This window comes from Siphateles boraxobius, unplaced genomic scaffold, assembly GCF_051911475.1.
Source record: "Siphateles boraxobius isolate OS27281-9 unplaced genomic scaffold, OSU_SipBor_1 37, whole genome shotgun sequence".
In the NCBI taxonomy this organism is placed as follows: domain Eukaryota; kingdom Metazoa; phylum Chordata; class Actinopteri; order Cypriniformes; family Leuciscidae; genus Siphateles; species Siphateles boraxobius.
Window position 1 is genome coordinate 918,771 of NW_027508997.1, and position 9,840 is coordinate 928,610.

Sequence of the window (9,840 nt, forward strand, 5' to 3'; positions counted from 1 at the left end):
ACTCCATATTCTCCTGTCATAGGCTACATGAGCCATGAAAACGTGTGGTATCAAATTGTGAAATAATATCCCTCTACTGCACGGTGTTGCCATATGGCAACATACCCTTTCTTTGGACATTTCTTGAAATTTGAAAATAAATATGAGCTCTGATTAATCTTAAATTCATGGTAGAACCTGGTGGTAACCAATGATATGCTTTGATGACATCACGACATTACACACACCCTTGCAACGTCATTCTTTTCACACACTTTTGATGACTCCAGCTGCTGAAAAAGTGCTTGTGTATATGTGAAGATTTTCCTCATTTTTTTCATATTTCTTCGGAATAAAAAAATACATCAAGCATCTGGGGTAAGTTCTAATCTTATTTCAATCATTGTCACATTGTTTTGATACTTATTACCTTTTTATTTAATAAAATAGGTGTGTTGCCATATGGCAACATTGTGCGGTAATGGAACAATATTTTGCCCATTCTAATGCAGAGTAGCTTTGTATGAATGACAATGTATGGATGCACTGATATAGTTGGATGGTTGTATTCTACTCATATATTTATATATATATTTTTATATATTTATAAAGTAAAGTAAAAGTAAAGTATAAAAGTAAAATATATATCCGTCTTGACCGCTTTGATCACTGGCCAGAGATGAGTGCACCAAAAGGAAGGTGCAAGAATCCTGGCTGCAAGGGCATCGTCAGAGGGGTTTGCTCTAAGTGCAAGGTGCACCTCTGCTTAAAAGGTGGGGTATGTGATTTGCAAAACGGCCGGCAGATTTTGAAAATACACAACTCAAAAGGTCCTACCTTCTTTCCTCCAACGCTGGCCCTGACTCCACCCACTCGAAGAGGGGCATGGGGGAGGGGGGTATGGTACGACCGTTTGATTGACGCACTTACTGTCCAATGATTCTAGGTGGTCTTGGAAATGATTGGCTGTTTTTCGAGTTTTTTCGAGTTTTTCGAGTCCTGCCCGTTCCACAGATGATTAATTTTTTTAATTTTCATGTCAGTGCTTCTAACTCAGTGGCTGTAAGTGGGTTAGGAATAGGATTTCAAGTGATTTTGAAAAAATGGTCAAAAAAGAAAATCACATACCCCACCTTTAACAGAGAGAACAACTGCTTTAAGGCGTTTCACATCGAGTAGTTTCACTTGAACAGTTCTTATGAGTTTGCGTCAGATGTTTTGTAAATGTTGTTGAAATAATCGTTTCACATTGAGTAGTTTCACTTGAACAGTTCTTATGAGTTTGCGTCAGATGTTTTGTAAATGTTGTTGAAATAATACTTTGAAAATTAGTTTCATATTTTGTACACAAAGCTCTTGAAAACATTTTAAATAATAAAAACAATTTCATTTCTAAAAGACAGGTCTGTAATCATCTATGAATTTCATGTCATTTTGGGAGAAAACGCATCAGGCTGTTCCATTGTCGCACAATGTTGCCATATGGCAACGCACCCAAAAGTACCCCCCCCCCCAAAAAAAAAAGAAAAAAAAAGAAATGTTAATTTGAGTCTATTTTATATATAAAAAAACACTGTAAAAAATTTTTCCATGATTGCATAATAATGCGTGCAGTAGAGGGATATAAAACACATATTATGCAAACTTTTATTAATATTTGTATGTATCAAATATTTGTCTAAAGGTTCAAAAAAGACAAATAAGCTGTTTTGAATAAATTAAATTTTAATGGCCTTTTTAATAGGTTTAATTATATATATATATATATATATATATATATATATATATATATATATATATATATATATATATATGTAGTACGAGTATGTACTACATATATATATAGGCTACGAGTATGTAGCCTATATATAATATATTTTTTATAACATTAGTATTATATATATTTTTTGCATTGTATTTTTATTCTTCAAATCCGTCACTTAAAAATTAAACATAACTAGCTTAAGTAAACGAAAGATCTGCGTCAGCGCAGAACGAATCCTTCACTTAAAAAGTGTCCCTCATTTACGAACGACACACACCGATGCCAAGATGGACGGGTCGTATTTAACCTCACCCTCACAAAATTACACAAGGTAAAAGATAATATAACCCACACTAAATATACGTATTCAATTGCATGATAAACGTTTTTTGTATCGAATAAACTGTCGATTGTGCGTCGAATTACATTAAACCGTAAAAATCCAAGAGGCTAACGTTGCATTCACAGCATTGCATTTGCCAGCCCTGTTTTGAGTGCTAAATTATGTTCATATACCCTATGGTTCATACAAAGTTCGCGTATGAAGGATTGAAAACCACATTCCATAATTAGTAACTTAAATTTGAGATCGAGTTCAGTTGGTTTGTGCTGTGTGTGTCTGTGTGATCTGAACAGTTGTCGACAAGCCCGCGCGGCGCTTCGCGGGTTATCTTATCATTTGATATCATTTCGAAATACCTGGGAAGTTTTTTTGACACAATCATCTGATTATTTTAAGTATTGTTTCAATTAAGTGTTTGATTTCACGGACATGTTTATTTAAAATGCTTAAATGTGAAAATCTTTTTTTTTTACATTTCTGAATTAAATTTTCTGAAGTAACGTTACTTAGTAAGAATGTAGATAACGTACTTATTTTGAATTATGCCACGAGTATGTAGCCTACTATTTAGTATGAATGTGTGCAGTATGAGTGTAATTAGAACATGGCGCGGTCAAGTCATCTCGTAAAGATCGTATTTACGATTTGATCGAACATGAACGCCACCGCAATGTCAATACGAGTGGGAAGCTCAGTCAGGATTTTCTCGAAGCCCCGATCTTTACGACTTGGGGGCGTGTCACTGAGAAACATGGCGGAATACCACAATACTTAAAGAGTAACTAAAAACTAAAACAACTTTTTTTAGTTACTTATCTGTAAGAATGGAGCTTCATAAATGCTGTTCATTGATTCGAGTAAATTTTTTGACATTTGGGTATAAAGTGTTTTAATTTTCAAATATATGGTGTAAAAACGTCTGAGTGCTGCCCTCTTCAGGTTAAACGGAAAGCTCCTGCAGTAGGGGTACTCTCTGACGTAGAATACTCTCTGATGTCACTGTCAAGCCCTTGGTGCGAGCTCACCACGCCCTTGGCAGCCCCTGGTATAGAAGCATCTGTTTCTGTCAAAACTACTGTAGCGAGTCAGGAGTTGGAATTAGGAGTATTGAAAACGGATATATATATATATTAGCATATAGTTAGCATAGCATTTATATAGTTATTTAGATTATTTTGTGTAGCCTAGGTAGTTAATCTCGCCTATCGCTCCAGTGTGCAACCTGCATTTTACGTGGGATTGCTTCTCCAATGCAATGGAGGTGGAAATGGGCTTCTCCACACAGCTCGCGCTGCCAAACGCTGCTGTTCCTGCATGAACTCCACCACAGCAGCGGCGTCATGATGTGAGTGAGCATATATTTTTAATCACAATTTATGTTTCTTCTTATTAGGCTAAAGTTAATTAATCCTCTGCTGTCGACAAACGCGCCTGCGTGATTTTCTGATTATTTTTTTCACATAGCAGCAAAATATAATGAACGTAATAGTAATAATAATCCTGGAAAAAATTACCTCAAAATTATTGAATATAAGAATAATCGGATGCCGATCGCGATGCGGGAGTTAAGACCGCAGTTTGAGCTGGTGTCCACAGACAATTCACCCTCCTCCACTTCAGGTGAAGGTGGGGGAGAAAAGTTCTCGACTTCAAATGACCGCTCTGTTGCAAAGCTACTTGCGTCACTCCATTTTAGCTAGTTTGACAGCAGCTGTCACTGCGGGTCTGTCACTGCGGGTCTGTCACGCTCAATGCGTGACACTTGAGAGCCCTGTTATGTTATGCTGAATGGTAGTGTGCACACACACGTTGCGGATTTCTATGGCAACAGTGGATTTATAACATTTGATCCCGAACTCCGAGAAATCATTCATTAGCCTTCGAGGGGACAACTTACCTGATCCAAAATGAAGAGTGCAAAGCTGTGTTGAGTTGGAAGCCAAACAGTAACACCGCCATCAGCGTTTTGCCTGTTTATTGCCGCCAACCACTTGTTTCTCCGTTTTGTTTCTTTTGGGATACGGTATAAAGATATTCCTTTTGTATGATCACGTATCTGATCGCATCCAATTGTACAGCATCGCTCGGGCATGATAGAAATATTTTGTGACGAGCTGTATTATCACCGGCGGTATAGCATTTTCTATTCCGTCAAAATGGCTGCTCCAAATGGCGTGACGTCACGCGGGACGTCCCTATAAGAATAATCGGATGCCGATCGCGATGCGGCAGTTAAGACACTTTTCCAGCTTTTTTCAAATATTGCAAGTGGGTGGAGTCAGGCTTTGACCAGGGGTTTAGTTACCCTTTAAAGGTATTTGGCAGTGATATTGCTAGACTTTTCTATTTACAGCGAAGCTAATGGCCTGCACAGAATATGATGGCATTATAATACAACAATGTAATATGTAATGGTAAAGTTTGCAGTCGCTTCATAAGGCATAAAAAAAATCGGTTGTCAGTTGAGGTCATGGGTCGGTAGGGACTTTTTATTTTCTTTATTTACATTATGCAATGGAAAAGCTACTCTATTTTTTCATAATATAGCCTACCTGTACATGTACTCTACCACCTTGTGTGTCCCAGCATGTTACACACACGCTGATTTTAAATGTGTGCGCGGGGGCAAACGGGACGTCAGGCGTCTCGGGAGTACAGTGTTGGAAAGATCAGTTGTTTTAACCATTCATTAAAACGAATCGGTTCAAATTAGTCATTAGTTCATGAATTGGACGTGTCATTATCGGACGTGTGCGCGTTGTGTGATTATCCCGGCGGTTAGGACATCCCACAAGATTTGTGTCATCACAGAAAACATTTCATCACTGGATAGTTTTTTCATTTATTTAAAGTGTGGTTAATGTCAGCTGAATGTGTGGAACGCTTTTCAGAGAAGATAAGGCAACGTATTTTAGCACAATTCCCACCCAGTGGTAATTCAGGAAAAAAGAAATCTCCGAATTCTCCACATGAAACTTTAGTCTTCCGACCTTGCCATCGTGTCGATTTTGTTTTGATTAATATGTGCGAGGGAGAGAGAGCAAGACAGTGCTTAGTTTTGAGACGGTGAAGCCTATACTTTCGCCTGGCTCCGCAGAGAGAGCGCGCGCGCGCGACCGGGGCTCTCTCTCTATCTCTGCTCGTTCAGTTCATGCGCCCTGTCACAAGCGCAGCAATGCATCTACATGACAACAACAATGTGTGAACGCCCGTGGCTGCCTCGTTTGTTTGCATTGCTGGAAGACAACAGGCTATACAAATACGGTGCTGTACAAAAACATAAATTATAGTTCGCCTCAAAGTTTTTTATTTGTGTATTTATTTAATTTGTATTATTTCTTCCCCAAGCTCATAAAATAAATTTGGGTCGCACATAAATTGACAGGGTCGGTCGGAAACCGGAACCAAACAAATTTTTTTCTTATGCCTAAATTAATTAAAAACATAAAAAACCAAAGCACACCTGATGCATATTTCTTTGTTCTTCATTTTCTAGAACTAGAGTTTAAGAAACTTTAATTAGTTTAGAGTTTAAAACTAGGGCTGGGTATTGGCAAGGGCCTCACGATACGATACATATCACGATACATGGGTCATGATACGATATATCACGATACGATACAATACGATACATATTGCATTTTTTTTTAAATCCAAAATGTAAAAAAAAAAAGAGCTCCACCTGGGGTTTTCAGGTATGTGCATCACATTATATTGATAACTCAGCAGACAAAAAAAAACCGTATATTCCAATTTATTCGCAAAGGTATATGCATTGTACAGTCACAACAGTGAACACACTGATATGTATGAAGTGCATATCACTAAAAACTAAAAACGTAAATGCCACAAAAATTATATAAAAATAAAGTGCACCAAGTAAACAAAATTTATAAAACTAAAATAGTATGTTGTAACTTGTAAAAAAAAAAAAAGTGCATTAAGTAAATGTACATGAACTCAAAAATTATTACATTTTAAGTATCCAATGTGAGTGACTTTACAGGTCCTGAGTAACTTTAGGCCCATCAGAAGTTTTTATCTAGTTCTACTGCCCTACTTACTTTTAAAACCAAAGTGCTTCCACACGCCGGCTCTGAAAGCTGCAGGCGTTTTTAAAATTTCCGCCATTTTCTCACTCCCGCTAACTTCTGAGACATTGGCCGTATATGTGAGACAACTGGACGCGTCACGGATACCGGTGTCTGCGCGCGAGAGAGACCAGTGTCTGCGCGCGAGAGAGACCAGTGTCTGCGCGCGAGAGAGACCAGTGTCTGCGCGCGAGAGAGACCAGTATCTGCGCGCGAGAGAGACCAGTGTCTGCGCGAGAGAGCGACCAGTGTCTGCGCGAGAGAGACCGAGTGTAAATTTTTTTTTAAAATATCGATACTAGAGGTTGAAATATCGATACACTATCGTGAAAAAAAATATCGCGATAGTTAGCTGTATCGAAATTTTTGCACAGCCCTATTTAAAACTGTAATTAATTAAGTGAAAGTACACCGCCATCTTACTCTGACGAAAGTGACTTAAACGGACATAAACATGACTTCCCTCCTCGTAAGTATGAACTTCCCATGAGGACTTGAACGCACCAATACTACATTCAACATTGCTTCACTGCCATATAGCTTTGCGAACAGTTTTGGAGAATTTGATGTTTTCCCATTCAAAGAAATACACTTTCATGCCTCAGAGAGGCGTTTCAATGTCCGGTTGTGAAATGACTTGTCTTGACATTGCTGAAGTACAGCAGTTCGGCGTTGTGCAAGTATTGTGAAAGGTATTGTAAATAGTTACTTTAAAAGAGTCGGTCAGTGGTTGGAGCAGTTTTTTTTTTGTTGCATTTATTTGCGCGCTCTATAGCAGTGGTTCTCAACCAGGGGGCCGGAGCCCACTAGGGGGTGCTCAACAAACTTCCAAGGGAGCCTTAAGATGACTTTCAATTATTTAAAATAAGACAAAACTAACTTTAAAATAAGCTAAAACATCAAACAATCAAAATATTTAGTATTGTTTTTTATCTGTCTGGTTATGCCAAGCTCTAAAATATTTTATATATTTTTTTTATATATATACTTATAAAAAAATCAGTAAAACACTGTGCTAAATGCTGCTGCCACATGTAAAATTACTGATATATGAGACAGCCACCCTATATTTTTTCTTGGCATGTTGGCAGACATTAGACATGTAAGTTTCCGTAGTGTAGTGGTTATCACGTTCGCCTAACACGCGAAAGGTCCCCGGTTCGAAACCGGGCGGAAACAATTATTGTTGTTATTACATTTATCAGATTTTTGTTACAGACCTACCTACACAAGGTTGGTTACTAATTCTACAATGTTAAAAAAAACTGTTTTTTATTTTATTTATCTATCAAACAGCCTATTAAACTGTGTTTGTATCAGTGTAAAGACGATGAGTAAAGAAGTATTGCTGAATGTTGTTTTAGCAAATCGGAGACAATAACATGGGCATTTTTTATCTTTTTCAACAGAAGAAAACCTTTTGAGAACTGATGGGAACAAAATCATCCATGGTGAAAAGTGCTGAGGACTCCTATTAGTTGTAAGCTGCAGATGAATGGCCTCAAAAATGATTTTTTACTAATAGAAAAAAAAAGACATTAATAAAAAATAAATTAAAAAGTCATTAATTCAAATACAAATGTGTATATCAGATTAAAACAATTTGACCATCTATTCAGAAATGAAGAGTATGTAAGTTTCCGTAGTGTAGTGGTTATCACGTTCGCCTCACACGCGAAAGGTCCCCGGTTCGAAACCGGGCGGAAACAATGTTTTGAAACTAGAAGTTTATTTTACAACTCTGAATTGCTCTGTCTTCTCTCAACTATTCATACTACAGTCTTGAAGAAAACATTTTGATTTTCACAGTTCTGTAGACTAATTTAAAGGACTTTTTGGGGTTTAGAATGATTGTTAACCCTCCACAAGATGGCGCAATAGAATCAGTAATTTTGTACAGTCCTGCACTCATCAGCAGCCTGATTCGTACACCGTGTTGATCTTTCTAAGACATAATGGTTATTCTTGAATACATAGTGGACTTGACCTTCCTATAACCTCTGTCTCGCGCTCTCACTGCTATCTAGCTCATTATTATCCCTGCACTCCTGTTTTAAAATCTCTCTCTTTCTTTCCATTGCATTTGCCAAAGGTTTTTTCTCCCTATTCCCTTTGATCGTTCTTCTTTCTCTTCCCATGCCCTTTAGAAGCTCTAGTAAGACTCGTAAGACTGGATGACCCGTCAGCCCCAGTCAAATTCTGTCCATCTCCATTTGCTTTTTCCTCTTCTTGGAGTTTGCAGAATGAGGAAACCAGCATCTGTGGTTGCTGCAATAGTCTTCTTTGCCTTCCGTAGTTTCTGGCCGTTTCGAGCTGCTTTGATCAGTGGATGGTAAAATGGGCCGTCCTGACGGTAGCTGGGGCGGATTCGCTGGTTCACTGCCATGGAGGCTGAAGCCTGTTTATTTGCACCGATGGAGCAGAGCAACTCAGTATGCCAGCAAAACATAATATATATCATTAGGGGACAAGCAGTGACGGTTTGATACATCAACACATTTTCATGTAATGAATTTGAGGGCAAGGATGCCACATGGAAAATGAGGCAATGCTTAGATGTTTTGACATTAAATTTGTCCATAAGCGATACATTTAATGATAAGTCATGCTTGAGGTCGTGCATCCTCTTTCTTTACCTTCTTGAAATGTTCCAACACTTAGGATTTTCTGCCCGTCATATTGCCTGCATGGTCCAGTCATGCACAATCTGTAACTGTGTGATGTTCTTTTTTTCTGCGACTACCGGTAATCAACTAATCAAAATTTAGTCGACTAAGCCTATTCTCGTAGACTATTAAGGGGCAGCCTGAAAAATCAGCATGTTAGAATGATTACTGAAGTATCATGTGACACTGAAGACTAGAGTAATGATGCTGGAAATTCAGCTTTGCAACACATTAAATTACAGAAAACAGTTCTTTTAAATTCTAATATTTTTAAATAAAGAGACTTCTTTCAAAAACCAAAAATCTTATTGGTCCCCAACTTTTGCGCAGTAGACATATAATTCATCTTTAATGCATCTTTAAGTATATTTTCAGTTGACTTGCACTCAAATATTTTTTTCAGTATTTCTTTAATGTATATTAAACCTTTGAACATTTGAAAAAGTACTTATTTGCACACTTATTCTAGTTAAGCTATTATAAACACTGTAAGAGGGGCAAATTGCTAAACCACACACACCGCAGCTTCATAACACATTACTGTAGACATTATATTACCGCAACAAGAGTCCAATCCAGTTATAATCAGATTAATGTTATAAGATGGAGGCTTTCTGTTATCCTATCCACAACCCTATAAACACAGAAACACTGCTAGCACACTGTCAATAAAGCCCTCGCTCTTTCTTGGGAAGGAATTAAAGGATAAGAGAAGCACTCGTTTATGGAAAGACATGCACAAATAAAGATTTCCCATGAAATCCATGGCTGTTTGTATCTTAAACATCCCTCCTCTGAAATTGGCCCTCATGAATCAAGCAGCTGTATTGATATACTAGTTTCTAGAGCAGCACCTTTTTTTCTTTCATTTTTGTCATGTCGCTATAATGGTATCTATCTATCTATCTATTTATCTATCTCGTTCGTTCTAAAACAAATGTTTGTTTCATCAGAAAAAGTTTTACTCTTATATTTTTCTCAGTCACGTTTCTCGAA

The 9,840-nt window shown here is 37.6% G+C and overlaps 2 non-coding genes across 2 annotated transcripts; both read left to right on the plus strand.

The window, feature by feature from the left end:
• The first annotated feature begins 7,284 nt into the window (after window positions 1–7,284).
• trnav-aac (transfer RNA valine (anticodon AAC)) lies at window positions 7,285–7,357 on the plus strand. The gene has a single exon. It is a non-coding gene; the product is annotated as a tRNA-Val (tRNA).
• Window positions 7,358–7,814: 457 nt separating this feature from the next.
• On the plus strand, window positions 7,815–7,887 carry trnav-cac (transfer RNA valine (anticodon CAC)). Its single transcript has one exon. It is a non-coding gene; the product is annotated as a tRNA-Val (tRNA).
• Window positions 7,888–9,840: the final 1,953 nt, after the last annotated feature.